The sequence below is a fragment of the Ambystoma mexicanum genome, chromosome 4p (assembly GCF_040938575.1).
Source record: "Ambystoma mexicanum isolate Mex_15411 chromosome 4p, UKY_AmexF1_1, whole genome shotgun sequence".
NCBI classification, from domain to species: domain Eukaryota; kingdom Metazoa; phylum Chordata; class Amphibia; order Caudata; family Ambystomatidae; genus Ambystoma; species Ambystoma mexicanum.
In genome coordinates this window covers 264,955,846-264,976,051 of record NC_090927.1, presented here as the reverse complement: position 1 = coordinate 264,976,051, position 20,206 = coordinate 264,955,846, and the positions used below count along the sequence as shown (strand labels likewise).

Sequence of the window (20,206 nt, the reverse complement as noted above, 5' to 3'; positions counted from 1 at the left end):
ACACCACTTACACCTGCAGTAGGGACCAATGCCTTCTTCATGTTTTCGACATATGGTGCATTCACCTGTAAATATTTGAAAGAGTGGAATTTTTGACTCTGGTTCAAAAGATTTTAAGTGGCCACTGGAGGGGTTGTTTCATGCGGATCACCTTGTCTTGCGCAAGGCTTTGGAACAAGGAAAGTCTAAGGTGTCTGCTGATGGTTATTGGTCGGCTTATTTCACCTGGTACAAAGTCTCTACAGACAGATTGCATGACAGACTAGATCACTTATGGATTCACGCTAAGCTGGAGAAAGAATTAGAGCAGTGCAATTTTCCCTCCAAGGCCAGCTGTCCAAACAGTAAACACACTCGCAAAACAGGCCTCTACCCAAGTGTTTCTGCAGACACTATTAAAGATTCCCTTTCAGAAGCATCTACCGTCCCACCTGCAGACCTTTTAAACAAACTAGCACCATACTGGCCTCTCCTGGGGGCCTGCACACCTCTCCCTTTGCCACTGCGAGCTGACATGCCAGCCCAGCCACCCGCCACGTTCCCTATCGTGCTTCCCTGCCTCTCACACCCCCTGCCTATAACCCAGGCTGCCCCATCTCCATCTCCATCTCCCACCACAACCTCTCCGTTCGCTCCTTAAGGAGACTTAACATCTCCTCGACCTTTTCCTGCTCCACTTCTGCACACAGTGCCCTCTACCTGCACTCCACCCTGGACTCACCCCCAGCCAAGTTGGTTCCCACCTCAATCTACATCCACGCCTACCCCCCAGTGCTACAGGCGCATGACTGACTCAATCTGCCAAAAATACATGCATTACTTACAGGAACTGTCCAATTCACACTTTTAACTGCAGGCCAGGACAACTTAACAGGCAAGATAATCAACTGTTACATTCATCCATGGCTGTGCCACCCTCGCTACACACTATGGACACCCACCATCCTCTGCTGCTGCCACCACCCTTATGCCTATTTGCACCTTCCCTCAGGCCAATAACGAAGCTGAACCTATGAGGATTCAGACTCCTTGGAGCTCCACTGCCTTATACCATGTGGCTCAACAATTCCCCACGTTGCCTAACAACCCCACTACTTTCATGGAACATTTGAACACAGTGATTGCATGTTATGATCCCACCATTGTGGAACCTTAAACAATTCCTACAGGCTGTGCTCAAAGACACTATACAAACAAATTATGGACAAACTGCAATGGCCTGACGCACTGGCGGAAGTTAAGGCTATTACTGCTAACATTACAGCTCTTACCACACTCATCAAGGAAAAATACTCAGTCCAATCTGACTGGTCAGACATCAGGGTTTGCAGGCAAAACAGTCTGAATCTCACTCTGACTACCTATCTAGATTGACTGACTGTTTCACTAAATACTTTCGTATTGCAAATGCTGGAGAACAAGCTAAACCTGCATTAGTTTCTCATTTTGTGAATGGTCTTCTTCCTGAAATTTCAAACAATATTCGAAATGTTCAGATTGGGTGGCAAGCTGAATCTATTGAAAAAGCACTATATGCAGCTTAACATTTCTTTGACAAGCTCAAACGCCAGGAGCAAGAGGGTGCTACCTGACTCATGGCTTTGCAGATGCAGCATGCACAAAAAAAGCTGCCTCTGGGGGCCGTGAACGCCCAGGTACCTCACACCGCCCTAAATCCAACAGAATCCTCTGCTGCCTTTTCAACAGGGCCGCCGGCCACAACAGAATTTGTACACCCATTTTTGACTGCCCAGCAACCCCTGCCAGGGCAACCTTTCTGAAGATATTGTAAGCAGACAGGCCATCTCATCCAGCACTGTCTTACCAAACCTGCCATACCACGGCAATATTGTCCCACTATTCCATGCAAGGATTTAATTCATCCTATCGGTTCTAATTGCTACCATGAAGCCCCACCACAACCACTCCTGTTGCCGCCACCGTCTCCTAACGGGGACTACCGGGACATGCAAATCTCCTATGGTCCACCATGACGTTGCCAGAGGGACCCTGCTGTGCTGTCTGCTGCTTTGCTACCACTGTACCGGTCTGGTCCCTATCTCAAATGTGACATCCAAGGGAAGGGGGTGAATTATTTTATTGACATTGGTGCCAGGTGGTCCACACTGCGAGCAGCTGAATTTACAAATGTGGATGTCTCAAAGAAAATTGTCAATGCTGTTGGGATATCTGGCAACACTATTCCACACCCGGTGGCAAATTGTCTGTTTCTATTGGTCCAATCACTGAACATCATGCCTTTCTGTTCAGCCCTTGCTAACCTGTTAAACTGTTGCGTATCGGTCTGCTATGCAAAATGCATTGCACCATTTATTTTTTTCCTGATGGTATTTATCTAGAGGTTCCACAATCTAGAGAAGCTGAATGATTGTTTCACCTCTAACAACCAACTCACCCAGAGCCTCCTACAGAACCTCCTGCACTCATCACACCCGCACAAGCTAAACAGGTACAACACCTTATTGACTCAGTGCCAGTGGCCCTCTTGGCAGCACATGCCAATGAGGTAGGCCACATTCTCTCTGCTAAACCTGTTCGAATCACTCTCAATCCGGAAGTCCCTCTCCCACGTGTGCCATAGTACAGAATATCCCCTTGGGCAGAGGAAGGTATCCAGTCTGTCATCTCATCCCTCATTGACCAGGGCATCCTCTACTATACCACTAGCCCTTGAAATACTCTGGTGCTCACAATCGAGAAAAGGGCACAGGCACATTCTGTTTTGCTCACTATTTGCACGCCCTTAGTAAGGCAGTAATACCCTTACATCTGGTGGTCTCTGACCCCCTGACAATGTTCTCATGTGTTCCGCCGCACACCTAATTTTCCACTTGCATTGATCTTGCCTCTGCCTTCTACTCTGTCCCCATCCACCATGACTCTCAGTATCTCTTTGCATTCACATACAAGGGAAGTCAGCTCATATACAGGTCCCTTCCAATGGGCCTTGACTCCCCATGTCTCTTCTCCCAGATTCTACACGAAGATCTCCAGGATGTCACCTTCCTGGGGGCTCCACTATGATCCAATACATAGATGACTTACTGTTAGCATCACTTGCCTTTCAGGTCTCCCTCGCCGACTCCGAAGTGCTCCTCACTGCCCTGGCAGAAAGGGCACAATGTGAACAAAGCAAAATTGCAGCTCTACCTACCCAGAGTCCGCTACCTAGGACACATTTCCCGCAGCACTAGGTGCCTTGTCCCCTCTCGAGTGTCCTGCATCTTACAATGTCCCATGCCCACCGCTAAAAGGCAGCTGTGCTCCTTTTTAGGAATGAGCAATTGTTGCCGTGCCTGGATCTTTGATTATGCCTATACTGTAGCACCTATCCGGAAGATGTTGCATGACTCCAAGCATGACAAACTCACATGGTCTCTTAATGCTTCCACAGCCTTTGCCAAGATCAAGACTGCCCTCTCCATTGACCCGCCTTTCGCCCTTCCTGACTACTCTAAATGATTCACCCTGTTCTGTGATGAGAGGGAGGGGTATGCCTTATGCGTACTCCCACATAAGCACAGGGAACTTCAACACTCGGTAGCCTATTTTAGCTCATAGTTAGACCCTGTTGCTTTTGTGTTTCCAAATGTCTCAGGGCAGTAGCTTCCGCGGCCTTCTCCTTACAAAAGCTGACAGTATCGCCCTAGCACACCACATAAACATAGAAGTGCCACACTCTGTATTACCACTCCTCCTCAGGGGTAATACACAAGACCTGCCTGCTGCAATTCTCAAGCAAATCCAAGAAGCTCTGCCTCAACCGCTGGAAATGCACACCGCAGCCGCTTGCCTGGGAACTGGGTAGTCCTGAAAGTGCATCAATGAAAATCATCCCTGCATCCTCACTGGAAAGGTCCTTTCCAGATCCTGCTGACAACAGGAGAAATAGACCCCCTCTTCAGCTGCCCACTGGGGTCCCGGCAGCTAAACCCTGGTGACTCTGCATCCAGCACTCCTTGATGACGAAGTTTTGCTATCTGTCCCAAGGTACAACTTGCGGAGTGTGGCCACCATCTCACCTGACATCAGCAGGTGAACCATCGCTCTCAAAAGTGTGCTACCCTTGTCTCATATGAGTGGCAAATTGCTCTCAAAAGTTTTTTTCACCAAGTAGCCACAATAATGCTGCGCACCTGGGGAGAGGTGCATAAATCCTTCTGTCGTCGTCATCGCCCTGGCAGGGATCCTGAACTTTTGCATCATCGTCTCTCCTGTTTTACGGGTCCTGTAACAGCTTACACTCTTTGTAACTTTTGTGCATAAGGCCCCAATCTCCGGAGGGTTGGATTGCTAAAGCTAGGAATAAGGCTGCAGTATTGAATTTGTATTATGTACAACATGTTGCTGTTCCTTACCATGATATTTGCTCAGCCGCACCCTACATCCTACATCCAGACACCAACACCTTCCTCAACTTCTCTTGGGCCTACGCTGACATAATGAATGCCTCTGATTGCTATATATGCTCCCACACTCCTATGTGCACCAGTGGGGGGATTCCCTTAATCCCCGGCCCATTCAATCTTTTTGAATGGTGTTAAGACTTCCTGATTAATTACTCTTCTTGTCCCAATATGACCCATCCCTTTACCGGGGATTCTTCTAACACAGCTACGCCAATGCGTTACCTCCCAAGTTTCCGATCCCTGTGATTATCCACCCTATCCCAATGTCACCCGTGTACCTGGGCATGTTAATTGATGCTACAGCCCAATCCTGCGCCCTGTGCCCTATGTCCTGTCTCAGGGACGACCAAACGGGGGGTGGGTTGATGTGGCAGGATTGTTATGCGATGCTATATTATGCTACGATTATTATGCTATGCAGGATTGTTATGCGATGCTATGTTAGGCTAGGAATATCATGCTTTTCTATGTAGGGTTGTTATGCAATACTATGCTATGCAGGATTGTTATGAGATACTATGCTATGGTATAGTAGATTAGGCTCTCTCATACGTTTAGGCCTCAGATCTTCCCTCTCCCTCCCTCTGCATAAAGCACCCCGGACATGCCCACGACAAGTCAGACGGTCACTTCTGCTTATTCTCTACAAGTATAGCATTAGCACCATATATGGTAGATAACAATAGGGTTTCTGCGAATACCGCTTATCCATAATACAACACGATGCCCCCGCAGGCTGCCTCACAAGGTCAAAAGTGAGATGTCAACAGTTTTTGCCAAATGTCTGCAATATCGTGCCAAATAACACCCGCCACGGTGAAAGTGCTCTAATATATTAGTGATTGCTTATGATATGCTATATTACCTGTGCTCTTGGGGTGGTCCCGGGAGAGCTCTGTGCGCTGACTGCCTGGACACTTGTCCTTCTGTATTTTTCTGCTTCTCTGTTGATAATATCTCTGTATGCAGCGTATTTACTATCTAATATAAAAACTCTGTCTATCTCCTATATTAGAGCCCCCCCCCAGTGTATCACTGGGGTATCCAGGCTGGGCCTTCCCACAAATACACCTTTGGCTACTGGGAAGACAGTTCCATGCCGGGTTTGGCCAACGACACCATCCCTACATACCTTTCTTTGTACATACAAACCTGTAGGAGGACCACACTTCTGGACCCATTTCACAAGTACAAATGCCAATATCTTCATCCGTAGAACATTGTCGTGGAGGGGGGTGGGGGGTGACGCATTGGGACACCGTTCACTTGAAGTTGCATGTGGCCCTCCCAACACAACTGGATGTCAGTTAATATTTGCAACAACTTAGCGATGGTGTTCCTACCACGTGAAGTCATGGTATTAGGTCCTGTAGAAAGACGAGCGATACTCCATCCACAATTGTGCTGCGAGTCGCTGCTGGGGACCATTGTCCCTGAATTCAGCAGTGGCGACATGCCACACACCTGGATAATCCTTCTTCATTATCATTATGGCACCATCTACTGGCCAGTTACCTTCATTCTTGGTAACTGTTACTACTAAGCTAACCAGGTTCTCCCAGTCTGCATGCAGAAGCTTAGGAGCTCCTTTTTCATGACAATTTGAACCCCAAAAGAACTTGATCGTGGCTATCTGTTGGGATGCGTGTTGCCATATAGCAATTTGAGTTTAATTGAACATTTATAACGCCCTATATACCCACAGGTCTCAAAGCACACAATTTTCATTGAATCCGTTTATCCGTATCTTTCCCATCCAACTTTACACTTGATATTCATTTAGTTATTTTAATTTATTTTTTGCCCTATTGCTCTTGCTGAGATGTTTGCTGCTCATGTCACTTTTAATTTAACCTGCGCTGTAGCAATGTTGCAAGAGGCTCTGTGATGTTGTTTCTTGTTTGTTATTTTTACTTTATTTTTATTGTTTGAAGAGCAGATTTAGCTCAAGAGCAGCAGCGCTGTACAGAGTGAGTATCTAGCATTTGGGCTGGCATCTTTTAACAGTAGCACAGTAATGTGAGTTGAGGTCTGTGGGTTAGTATGTGCGCCCACTGGAATTTGTCCTTGGTCAGATGTTTTTGAAAAAGCTATGTTTTGAGAAATTTGGAGAATTGTGGGAGCTATCAGGGCGAGCCGACATCGGGATTGAGGTCCAGAGGGTGGGTGCGTGACAAGAGAAGATTGTTTGCAGGTCTGCTGTTTGCGAACCAGTTGTGATTTGACCAGGTTGGTTGATTTGCTGCACAAGAAGCATGCGCTGCCAGATTTGTGGCGTCTAGCAGCTAGGTACACTTGTGTGCTACTCGTGACTGCTTTGTAGGTGATACATGCAGTCTTGAAAAGTATCCTAGCCTGGAGAGGAAGTCGATGTAGTTTGCATAGGATGGGGCAGGGGGGATTTGGTCAAATTTCTGTGCTGCAGCGTGGTGGACTGTTTTCAGGGAAGCCAACCAGACAGCTAGGAGCCCTGTCAGGAGGGTATTTCCCCATCCTTGCTACCTTTGTGCACTTTTGATGTTCTCCTAACATATTTGACCAACTTGTGTCATGTAAACTGAACTATTCATGTGTACCCATCTACGCAGACATGAAATTAAATGTTAGTCGCACCTTCATGGGGTCAGGAATCCCCTAGTGCTTAAGACTGGTTCAGCCCCATAGTTCCGACTACATCCCACTTCCTAGGTTTTCTTTAAAATGTTCTATATGCTTGCTCCTTTTCGTGTGGACAATTGTCTAAATAAAATAATTATATAACAGGCTCACATTTGTCTGTGTTGAGCTGCCGTGTTGTTAGTGCAACCCAGGTGTAGCACTTTCAGAGGTCCAGCCCTTCGTTTTCTACATTTCCATGGGAACGCACATACAGTTAACTGCCTCAGCAAAAGTGATACATATTGAGCAGATTTGTTAATTTCAGTTTTGGGCAAGAAGTGCTTGCTTGGAGTAAATATTATTGCCATGAGTTGCATTTCATTGGCTAGTGATGATCGGCCAGCCATAGTCATGTGAGGGGTTTTATGCTCCCAATTCTCACCGTGGACGAGGCAGAGAGATATCGCCTCATGTTGACGAGGCTGCTAGCCGCTCTTTATCTTTAGACGTGTTGTACCACGGAGTCACTCCAGACGCTATCAGCGCACCCCGAGAGGCTGTACATTGCGTTGCTGATAAGGAGTTCATTGCGTTCTGGAGTTACATCAATTGCACGTGTGTGCCTCCTTCGAGCACTCTTACACGACTGTTTTGTCTGGCCATGTGCATAATAAGACGTGTTTCTGCAGTGCTGACATAACACGTTAACCCATTAATTGCTTCAACATTTCAATACATGATCCCTGCATGAGTCAGGGGGGCACCTTGTTTGGAAACGGTGAAGTTCATGCAAGGGTGTAAAGCAATGTACTGGGGTCTGCAACCTGGTCTCCAGATGTTACTACAACTCCCAGTATCCCACACCATTAATTATATTGGCTAGGGCTAATTGGTGTTCCAGTCCAAAACATATGGAGAGCCAAAGTTTGCAAACCCCTGTGTATAGGTTAGACTACCTATGGAAACTCATTGCCTCTGTGCAGGTTACTCTAACACAGTGGCATTCAGACTTGTTATGCTAAGTCCCCTCCCCCTCACACTCCACCAGTGATAACAAATATTGTTGTCGAACCCCCCTGGAGTACAAATAGTGTTGCTGGGCACCCCTGATTCCATATCCGCTTATAGTTTCTATTGAAATCCGTCAATGTACTCCATTTTTGAAGAGCCTTGCACTACACCCGGACATCCTTTGGGCCGTCTGGGTAGAGATGCGCAGTTCCACAGATTGAAGACCACTGCTCTAACATGTCCTAAACTTGCAAGTCATGGATGGGGAAACAAAGAGTAGCTTCTGGGTCCAGGCCCTAAAATGCAAACTAGGAATGTACTCACATGAGAAAAACCTACATAGGTCCAGTCAGAGCATACAGTGGATGTTACACTGTAATCGGTGCACTGTTATATTAAATACAGTTCTCCACCATGGGGTCTGGCATGGATTCACATGCTCAGGAATATTCCCTGTCGTTAGGCTGGGAACCTTTGGTAAAAGAAAAAACTGTTTCACTTTCACTTTAAAACAGTATTTCTCCTCTAAACCAGTCCCTGCCTCTCGGTCATACTGTCCCCATCCAGTGACAGTCCTCTTACTAAGCCCCGAATCTGGCAGCCATCTTCAGATTTTTACCACACGCTTCAGTGTTGGGAGTCCTCGCTTTGCTCTTCAAGCTATTTGTATGTTTGTGTGTGTTTTTCTACGAGAAAAGTTCAGTTTTTGTTTCAAAGAGCCTGTGTGCGCTTTTCTTCATCTGCTGACAGCGGGGATTCGTTGTCACTGGACTTCCGCGCTCCTCAAGGGCAAAGATTCCTAGAAGATTCTCGAAGGCCATCTTGGGCCTATTTCGCGCCTTCCCACCATGACGGAGGAGGAGAGAAGGTCCCTCTTCAGGCCCCGCAGCAAATGCGGGCTAAGGAATGTGTTTTTGGATGACGAGCACCTACAATGCCTCTACTGCCTCTACCCGGACCATAAGGAAGTAGAGTGTGAGATATGCCTCGGTTTCTCTAAGAAAACAATGGACAGGCATAGTAGGCTGGTGGCATGGCTTAACATGAACAAGGCCTCTGACTCGTGCTCCGAGCAGGGTCATGCCTCATCCGGGACAGCGGGTCCGAGGAGTGGTCTTCTAAATCATTTGATGACACCTCATCTGTGTCGGCCCAAGATAAGGCCAAGGTCTGCAAGTCCGAGTCCACCAGGTTCGCCACTGAAGCGGCGCCCAAAATCGACAGGGTGCAATCAGCATCACCTTCTGCCTCCATTGCCAACCTACCATCAAGCTCTTCTTCAAAGAGGAAGTCATATACCCAAGCTAAGCTACGGGAGAAATCCGAGAAGCTGCGGACAGAGGAGAAGGCCCCGCAGCCCAAGCAGGCTCAACCGTCACAGGCAAAGACCTAATCGGCGACTCTGTCGATGGCTACTCCTACCACGGCAGCTCCGGGCACTGATCCTACGAGGGTGGCTTCCACAGCGCAGAAAGTGCCCCTGCCCCCATGGCACGATACCACTGCATAGACTTTGGAAAAGTCTCCAGGCACGCCCGAAGGGGTGAAGATACCAGCCAAGGTCCCGGTTCAAAACCCTCATGGAGAAAAAAAAAAGGGGGTGGCGAGGAGGCCCCGAAACAGCCTCCCAGGTGACGATGGCGCATAGCCTAGTTTTCCTGTTTTGCCTTCTCAGCCGAAGGACATTTCCTTGCGTATTCTATCGACTCTCCACACCTTGGTGTCATAGATCCAGATGAGAATGCCTCCGACACCGGTGCCTATGGTACCATAGGTCCCCGATCAGCCTCTGCCGAAGAAGAGGAAGCATCATCCGACGCTCCCATATCAACGTCCTCCACCACGTCGGGACCCAACTCGCCCAGCAGACCCAGACACCGGTACGGGAACGGATACGGCCACAATGACGGATGATGACAAAGACATCATCGCAGCGGACGGTGTCGCCATATTTGGACGCCCCCCATAAGATTTCCCCACCAGACAAGGTGGGTTCATTCCACTCCATGATCGCCAGGGCCTCCGAGTTATTCCAGCTTGTGCTCAAGGAAACCAAGAAGGAGGGCTTCTAGTATCAAAGGCAAGAGGCCAAGAGGAAGATGGTCATGCCGGTGCCCTTTCTGGATGATATTTGTGAAAAGCGCCTAGCCCTCCTGAAGAACCCTTGCACAGCTCCAGCCAAGCTGGATAGGTTGGAAAAGAAGTATAGGGTGCCGTGCTCTGCACCCAAATACCTGAGGTAGCAAGCATCGCCAGACTCGGTGGTGTCCGTGGCTGCGATGAAACGGTCGGCTAACCCTTCCTCCTAGTCTGCGGTCCCTCTGGACAGCGAGGGGAAAAGGATGGACGCCATGGGGAAGAAGGTGATTTACACCGCGCTTTCCACAATCAAGGAGGCCAACACTGTGGTGACCATAGCCAGGCACGACAGGGAGCTGTACAAACTAAGACCGATTCTGGAGTTCCTCCCCAACGATAAGAAGATGGAGGCCCTACCCATCTTCCAGGAAGGTGAAGTGGCATCAGACCACGCCATCACAGTGTCAGTGTACGTTGCTGACACAGGATTCTGGCAAATGGGGAATGGTGTCTGCCTTTGTCGGCAGGGAAGGATGAAGGCCACTAACTTCCGTCAGGAGGTCCAAGCGAAGGTGCTGGCCATGCCATTCGACAGGAAAAATCTGTTTGGGAAGGCCGTCGACAAGTCCCTCCAGGCCATCAAAGCAGATATGGAGACGGCCCGCTTCCTCAGCACTCTCCGGCAGCACCGCCCTTCTTTTCGCTCCTCCAAGGGAAAATAGAGCATGTCATCAAAAGGGTTCTCCATGTCTTACAGACAGCCTTCCTGATCCTCAATGCAAGAAGCTTATAGCGGCCGCTCCCAGGCCTACGGTAGTGGAGGACAACGTCACCATCGCCCACAGGGCAGGACGCCGGTGCCAAAGAAAGCCTGAACCAGCCAAGACATTGAGCCCCACACATGCACCCCGGTGGAAGGTCGGCTGACGAGGTTAGTCAGCGAGTGGAGAAAGATCACCACCGACAGATGGGTGCTGGCTGCTATCGCCAAGGGGCACACCTCGGAGTTCCAACGCAGGTATCCTCCATCCCCATCACAAGCAGCACATCCCTCAGCTTCTGGAAGAGGTACGAGCCATGCTACGAAAGGACGTGATGGAGCTGGTTCCCCAACGGCTCTGGGGCTCCCAAGTCTATTCCTGATACTTTCTAGTCAGAAAGAAGACAGGGGGCTGGAGACCCATCCTGGACCTGTCACGTCTGAACAAATAAAGTCCCAAAAATGCAGGATGGTCACGTTGCAGCCCGTGCTTGGCAAACTGGAAAAAGGAGACTTCTTGATGTCGTTGGACCTGGAGGATGCATATTTCCCGGTCCCCATTCACAAGAAACATCGGCAATGTCTGTTTCATGGTGCAGGGCCAGCAGGACCAGTTCAAGGGCCTACCATCCGAATTGAAGTTGCCCCTAAGAGTATTCACTAAGTGCTTGCATCTACGTTTACAGGGCATACACGTAGACCCATACCTGGATGACTGGCTGATTCGTGGGAGCTGGCCGACGAGGACATGATGGCGACCGTCCGACAATTGACGGAACTGGGATTCTCCATCAACTATCGCAGAACGCTCTGTTCCTAGGCACAAGACTCAACACAGTCGCCCCCAGAAGAGAGGCTAGCAGCCATTCAAGGAAAGCTGCAACAGCTTTTATTGGCAAAGACGGCCACGGTGCGGGCCATCAAGTCGTTACTGGTCATGATGTCGTCCTGCATGTACCTCGTCCGTCTCTGCAGGCCGCAGATGTGACCCATACAGGAATTCCTGAATGCCCGGTGCATAGAGTTGTCTGGAAGTCTCACGTACAAGATCCCTCTGAACAAGGAGATCCAACGGGTGATAGGTGGGTAACAGTGGCGTAACACAAGCTCTGGGGGCCCCCCTGCAAGCCGTGCTGAGGCCCCCCCCAACTCAGCAACCAATCACGAGTCGCGCCACACACTGGGCCACCCTAGATTACTACGCTTGCGCAATACGCACAAACATGTTGCTGAAGGGGTATGCCACACATTGCACTAGGAGAAAGATATACATATGTGTTTTAATGCAATATACAGCACACTTTCTGAGAAAAATGGACTGAAAAGCCACAGTGGTTGCTATTGTTGTGTAGGGTAACAGCAATCCAAAACATGCAAGTCACCAACAGTGCACATGAACATGAATGCTTGGCTATTAAAAATGCCATGCCACAATGAAAACATGTCCAACTGGCTGCACAATGTAGACCAGTGTAGACACATAATAGCATTACACTAAAGCATGCCATGCCACATTAAGACATACCTAGACTGGTTGCACCAAAATGCCAGTCGAAGCAATAAGACTCATCAAGAATCTGCGGCCTCTAACAACACAGCCAAACTCTTTAAAATCTGCAAGGAACTGGGCAATCCTGTTGCGGTTTGTACCTCTCCTGTTCCCTCAACAGGACCTCTGTACGGCTTTGGCCTCTTGCTTCTCCGCTAAAACTCAGGACATCCTGTCCACTATCACTATCTGTCCTCTCCCTCTTCCTCTCTCGGCCCTCCCTCTTCCTCTCTCGCCCCCCCTTTGGCCATCTCCCCCTCTCCTCCTCCTTCCTTCTCTTTCTCTCTAACACTTGACGAGGTATCTAGACAAGTCCCATCTATGGAAGTGTCATCGAAACAGTTGCTAGCCTGCTCCTCCAGAACCATCAAGCACCACATTGACGCGATCCAGCCTTGGCCAATTTCTGTAATCATCCTTTTGCCACTGGAACTTTCCCCTCTCCCAAATTCTTGGAAAAGCTGACCAACTGCCAGCTTACTCTCCACACTGAATCTGTTGGTTGTCCCCGTGACCATCAGTCTGGTTTAAGAGCTGCCAGAGGCACGGAAACTGCTCTCCTGAACACCTTTGAAGATATGACCTCTAACCTTGATTCCAGCATTCCTTCTGTCCTCATCATCCTGGAACTTTCCTCTGCTTTCGACCCGGTCAACCACGCCATCCTGATCAATTGACTCTGTGAGAATCTGGGCATCATGGATCAGGCCCTTCAGTGGCTGACCTCCTTCCTCTTGGACCTCCCCTCCCAGGTCCAACTTTGTCCCTTTCCCTCCGCCACCTCTCTCTACATGTGGCTTTCTCCAGGGCTCTATCCTCTCATCCTGGTTTTTCAACCTCTACTTGGCCCCTTTGACCCACCTGATCTCTGCCTTCTCCTCTAACTTAGTGTTATGTGGATGACACTGAGCTTTCCTTCAGGCTCCCCTCAGCGTTCTCTCCTCTCTCGCTCATTCCTGGTGTCATCTTCAACTCCACTCTCTCTTTCTCTCCTCACATCTCAGACGTCGCCAAGAAGTCCCACTATCATCTGCACCTCCTCAAAGGGACTCTTCCATTTCTCACTTTCCCCCAGAAGCTCACTATCTCTATAGCTATGGTTCTCTCTAGGCTGGACTACTGCAACAGCCACTTTCTCAATCTGCCTTCCTCTACTCTCCACCCTCTGCAACTAATCCAGAACAGGACTGCGTGATTTATCCTTGGCCTCAAGCACAGGGACTGTATCTCTCCAGCCATGAAATATCTCCACTGGCACTCGGTGGCTGCAAGGATCAAGTTTAAGACCCTTTTCATTGTCCACAAGGCTTTCTGGGGCTGGGAGCTGCACTACATCCAACGCTATCTTCCAAAATACCTTCCTTCTTGAGCCCTAAGGGTTAGATGCTTCTCCAGGCAGAGAGTGGGGGGTAGATCCTTCTCCCCTGCAGGTGCCTCCCTCTGAAATGGCCTCCCTGACCTTCCCAAACTTGAGCCGGACCACCTGAAGTTCTGGAAGCAGCTCAAAACGTTCCTCTTCTCCTCTGCTTTCTCTCTCTCCCTCACCTGCTGACCTACCTGTCCGCTGTACCAACTGGTTCCTTGGCTACCCTTTGTCTCACTGAGTCCAGGCTCTTTCTTGATCAGTCACCCTTGCACTGCCTCCAGGCCTACCACGCACTTAGGGGCTGTAACTGTAACCCAACAGTCCCTTGTTCTCCTTGCACTACCCAGAGCCGCGGTGCCCTGACGGCACTTACTCAGAGCATTGCTGCCTTGTTTTCCCCTCCCCTCTCCCTGCACTTCCCCCTCCCTTTCCCCTTGCACTTCTCGTTCTCGCACTTGCACGATTTGAATGACACTAGGCTTATTAAGATCATTTGTCTTGTCCTCCCTCAGTTTTCCTTCTCTTGTCTTGTCGTGCCTAAAAACACTTGTGTACAGGTGCGTTATATATGACTTATCATAACATATCATTTTATCACAGATGCCCAGAAAAATATACAGTGCCGCAGTAAGAAACGGCTAGAATGGCAGAAGCCAAATGTCAGTCTAGCCAGGTAATTACACTTAGCAGGACTGCTTTATCGGAAATGCCCAGTTAAAAAACGTCATACCAAACTGAGGAATAACTAGACTGGCTGCACCAAAATGCCTCTCTAGCCACTAATACCACATATCATGCATGCTTAGCATGGACATGGACGACCATTATGATTTATTGCACAACCCCACCCCCCCACACATCTCTTCTCCTTCCTATCCCCTACCCCAACCTCCAAAATCAGCTCATTGGCCCAGAATTGCCTCCACGTCCCTCTTCCTTGTCCCAGTGCTTACGTATGAGGTTCCTTGCCTCACTGGTAAATACTGGAGGAAGAGTGGGACTAGGGACTAGGAGTAATGAAGATTACAGGTAGCTAAGTCAGGCATTACCTTCATGTACCTCTACCTTATCCCAGTACCTGTGTATGAGGCATACTACCTCATACACAAGTACTGCCTCAGTACTGGGATGTCGAAGAATAGGGCTAGGTGTAAAGAAGATTACCAATAATTAATCAAGGCATTAAACACAAGTAGTGGTGCAACACCATTGAGCTGACTGGGCTTCAGCACTCCCCCTCCCCCCCCACTGAAATTGTGGGCTATGTTGACTTGACCTGGCTGACCTACAGAACAGTTGCCAGTCAGAAAAGGACACAGATATTAAACGGCACCTGGGTTTTGCCGTTAACAAGGGCCCAGCAATTACTAATGTACAGCATTTCACTGTTAGTACCTGCATTCAAATGCCACATTTTTTAAGCAATTGAAATTGTGATCTGGGTTTAGTACTTGCATGCCAGGGGACTGATTGGAAGGGTAGAGTGGAAACAGGAGACCAGTCATTCTCACAGCAGCCCATAAGTGGGTGCTTTCAGACCTAAAGGAGAGAATTAACTGCTTGTAACATTGAAGCTGCACTAGAATAGTCTCATTAAAGAAGATAGATGCCCCCACACAAATAGGTTTGCTCCTCCCTTCAGTTTATCATTCCACATGGGATTTAAGGTGTAGATCGAGCGGTCCTTGTAGAGCCGTAGATACTGAATAACTCTCAAAGTATAAATATGACCTATACAGAGACTTTTCACTGTTTTTGCTCAAAACATGGAAATACTACTATGCGAGGCTAGCCGCCCATTTACCGTAGTAAACACGGTTCCAAACGAATGCGCACGTGAATCAACAATCACGATCTGTGACCAGACTTTATTTCTTCACTTCTGAGCCTAATAAGAACACATTGAAGGCATAGATTTTTTATTTGAACGCGAAGAAACCTCACGGAACTCATCTTAAGGTACTGGTCTCTTCTTAAAAAAATTGGATGCACATGTTCTTTTTTGCAAAGATGTAGAATAATACAGAGTTACAACCTAGACTTTATTTTCTTCATTGTAGCCGCCATTATATTCCTCAAGATGATGCAGAGGCACCGTGGAGACACGTAACGTGTCCGCGGATGATACATTTCTCAACCAGATAGCACAATAGGTGAGTCATAAGTCACGTTGTTATAAAAATATTGAACAACTATAAAGCTTGCGATCTTTGAGCGGGACCCAGCGCTTATTCTAAGCTACTGGTCCCGTGATAGATCGCTCTTAATCTAAATAGGTAATATGTGAGTCATAGATTGATTTTTTGTACATTACTTTTTTGTTGCTTATAGGATTGGGATATCCTACTCGGAATCTTTTTATGATTATTGACCACGATCACCTGTGACAGTAACAGGTTAGTGAAGTGACTAACTAACTTAGCCCCTAGTTACTCTTTCAGTTAATTTACTTTAGAATAATTCAATAATACTATTTTATATCAATTTTTCAGAGAGAGTCAACTGATATCTATACCTGAAGAAGGGTTTAATAACCCGAAACGTGTAGTATGAGACAGAAGGGACAACAACATTTTCCTGTCTAAGCTATCAGAACATCTGATTATATTTTGTGTCTAACAGATTTACATTGAATGAAATACATATTTGTTATCAATGTTAATAGAATGAGATATGTGTTTGTGCAATTGAAATACAAACATTTATGTGTTCCATTTGATTTAATTATATGAAAAACTTGTTACTATGTGAACAACGCCATTTTGAATGCCATGTATAGAGTACTAACTAACAAGACTTCTGATTTTTCATTATTATTAATATTACGTTTTACTTAAAGAATATTGTTTTGAATCACTTTGTTTTAAAAAAATTACGTAACTTTCAAAAATAATTTGTTGCAGCCATTGGGCTACTGACGTCTGTGCACCTATTTGTACCTTGAGTCTGTCTCGAGGTACCATCCCTTTTCTTTCTCTTTCACCATACACTCACACACTCACACGTCATGGGTTGAGGGGAGCCATAATACTTCAAAAATACATTGGGCCTCATTAGGACCCTGGCAGTGCCGGTAAGGCACCGGCACCGTTCATACCGTCCCGCCACATTACGAGTTCTGCTCACGGGTAGCTGACAGCCCGCCAGGTCTTACCTGGCGGGCTGTGCGGCAACTGCGAGCATAACTCTTAATTGCACCGGCACTGTTATCAACGGTGCCGGCGCAACCATGCTCCCCACCCCCAGAATAGGGATCGGGAGCCCGGCAATACTGCCACCCGCGAATGGGCAATTACTGGCCCATTTATCTCGTAATGGGCCGGTGATTGCACAATCGCGGGAGGCGGTGCCAGTAGCGAGCATGGCAGTAGCCGTGCCTGCCATACATGCACGGCTACCACCATGCTCGCAATGAGGCCCATTGTTTCTTTTTAAAGTCACTCTGCAGTGAGCTGTAATAGCACAGGATGCATTAGCGCCGACAACCAAACGCGCTATTACAGACCTATCACTAGTACATCCTTGGCGCTCCTAGCGCCGGAGAACTGGCACTAATAGTTCAGAAAATACCCTCGGCCAAATGCTGGAGGTAAAAAAAACACATGTGAGAGTAACAAGGCCACAGGTGGAAACAATGCCCACGAGAGGCCTACAAAATACCCACCCATGCACCACACACCCTCCCCAATACCATGTTGCCATTAGAGCAGGGAGGAGATGGCAATAAAGCCACAGGTGAAACCAATACACACAAGAGGCCTACAAAAGACCTACCCATGCCCCACACACCCTCCCCAAATCCATGTTGCCATTTGTAGCCGGTAGCCTTGATGTGGACCTCTACATGCTACGCCAGGAGCTACAGAGGCCTGACAACCAGCCCTATGTGCGGGGGGGGGTGAGGATGAGGAGGAGGAGGAGGAGGAGGAGGAGGAGGAGGAGGAGAGGGAGGAGGAAGAGGAGGAGATCAGGCCCAGCAAGACCGCCAGCCGTCGCCAGAGTCAGGCCAACACCCTGGGCCCTGACTGCTGGTCAGTTGGTATCTGAGTACAGCTGCTGGACACAATCCAAGGTGACATAGCTAGCAGGATTGCCATCAGCACCGCTGTGCCCGGGGCCCACTCGTAAAGTTTGTGTCAGTCCTACAATACCTTGGAACTGGCAGCTTCCAGCACGCAGTTGCCATGATGCATGGTATGGCCCAGTGCACAATCAGTGCCATCCTGGGCCAGGTGCTGGATACACTGCTGCCCCATGTGAATGAACACATAGCATTGCCCACCACCCGGACACAGGTTAACAAAATCAAGGCACAGTTCTATGCCATTGCCCATGTCCCAAACGTTATTGCAGCCCTAGACTGCACACATGTTGCACTGGTAGCAACCCGTGACCATGAGGTAGCCTACAGAAATCAGAAGTATTTCCATTCTCTCAATGTGCAGATGACCTGTAGCCCAGACCTGAGTGACTATCAGCCACTGCTGTGCTCGATACCCAGGATCCACCCACGACTCCATGGTGCTGTGCAACAGCACACTGCCAGCCTACATGGAGAGGCACTGAGCCCAACGGACATGGATCGTGGATGAGTACAAACCCTCCCTGAAATGCATGCCAAAGTACACCAAATGTAGGGTGGGGCAGACAGCCACAGCCAGCACCATCACAGCACCAGCTCCATGTATGTGTGGCACACGGACACATGCACTCAGCCACCACACCTGAACCCACAGAAGGTGATGGGCACACAATTGTCAAAACACCATAACACATGGGACCACAACAACCACAATGCACCTTGTCTGTGTTGCGGTGCTGTTTCTCACCCCGACACACATGAGCAACCTCACCCAGGGCACAACACAGGTATGCAAAGTGAGATGAATGCAATACCCATCAACAAAACCACTGTAGATGATCCATAAAAAACACAAACATGAACATCCCTGAGAGAGTGACCACTGAATGGCCATTTACATGCATGCAAAAAAGAAAATAATGTGCCGTATAGCTAACGGCACACCAGCCAAGGAGACAGTCGCAACCCAATACAAATGAACAGTGGCCATGAACAGGCAGTTATGACAGGAGCCTCATCCTGATTTAATGGATGCATCACTGTGCCAATCAAACTCGGAGGGTGGTGCATGTAGAAAGTGGGCTACAAGGGACATGACGCTCCTTGCAGAGCAAACCCGGGGCCCAAGAATACACCATAATACACGGGCAAGTGGTAACATGGTGGTACTTGTTGTGTATGAGTGTCCAACACAATTCCATACACATAGTTCATCTTCCTCTGCTGTAAGTCCATTAACACCAAGTGCATGCAAATGTAACCTGCCACAGAACACACCACTCCATGACACAGGCTGCATTAACGGGTCAGATGATGTATGTTCCTAAAGATGATGGATGTATAGCAATCAGGCAATCACATTGCCTGTACCTGTTGCACACATAGATTACCACGGTGCATAGTGTATTGATGCACATACCTTGCACACACAGTGAAGCAATCTAGGCCTCATGTACACATTTCATCCCATGCAGGTGATTAGGGATATCCACAGCTCACATGGCTGATGACCTCTGTACGGAATCCACAAACTCCGGCAGAGCTGGCATATAACAATGCCCACAGTCGTACCCACATGTGTGTAAAGGACATTTGGTTTGTTGAAGGCATGTTCCCGGTGCCTAGACCATACAGGAGGGGAACAGATGTATGCGCCAGATAAAGTCAGAATGATTGTACTCACCTGTGCCATGCTGCACAACACCTGCTGCTGTAGGCAAGTGCCACTACCCCCTGATGCTGATGCGCAACACCCAGGGAATGGGAGTGATGATGACCATGTGCCTGTTGCCGGGGCTAATGCACACAGAGATGGGGTGAGGGAGTGGTGGTTGGCCGGACAGGCGTTGATTGGCAATTTATTTTGATTTGGTGTATAGGCACATGTCACGAAGAGCACTTGTAAAATAAACAACACTTGAACACAATCATGAATGTCCAAGCTTTCGGTCACATTTCAACTGTCTTTAATTAGTGTGGAACTAACCCCTTCCACCCACCAACTCGCCAGTACACATGCCCCCTCATCCCACTAACTCCCCAGCACACATGCCCTCGTCCCCCACCAACTCCCCAGCACACATGCCCCCCACCAACTCCCTTACAAACATACCTCCCTCCCCACACCAACTCCCAGCGCACATTTCCCTCTCCCCAACACAGCACATATGGGTCCATGTGCCCGGCCCTCAGGCCAACAGTGCATTGTCCATCTAACAAGGACGTTGTCGCTTTCCACGTCCTCTGCCTTCAGGTGAGCGCTGTTGCGAATGCTGCAGTGAACGACGCCTGGGTGACCCCCTGTAGGGAGCCCTTGTGGGGGTTGTTGAGG

At 48.5% G+C, this 20,206-nt stretch overlaps 1 protein-coding gene across 2 annotated transcripts in view; it reads left to right on the top strand.

Moving 5' to 3' along the window:
• The window catches only part of SUPT3H (SPT3 homolog, SAGA and STAGA complex component), a 2,273,353-nt gene that overhangs the window by 1,112,061 nt on the left and 1,141,086 nt on the right, over positions 1 to 20,206 (top strand). The window lies entirely within an intron of this gene.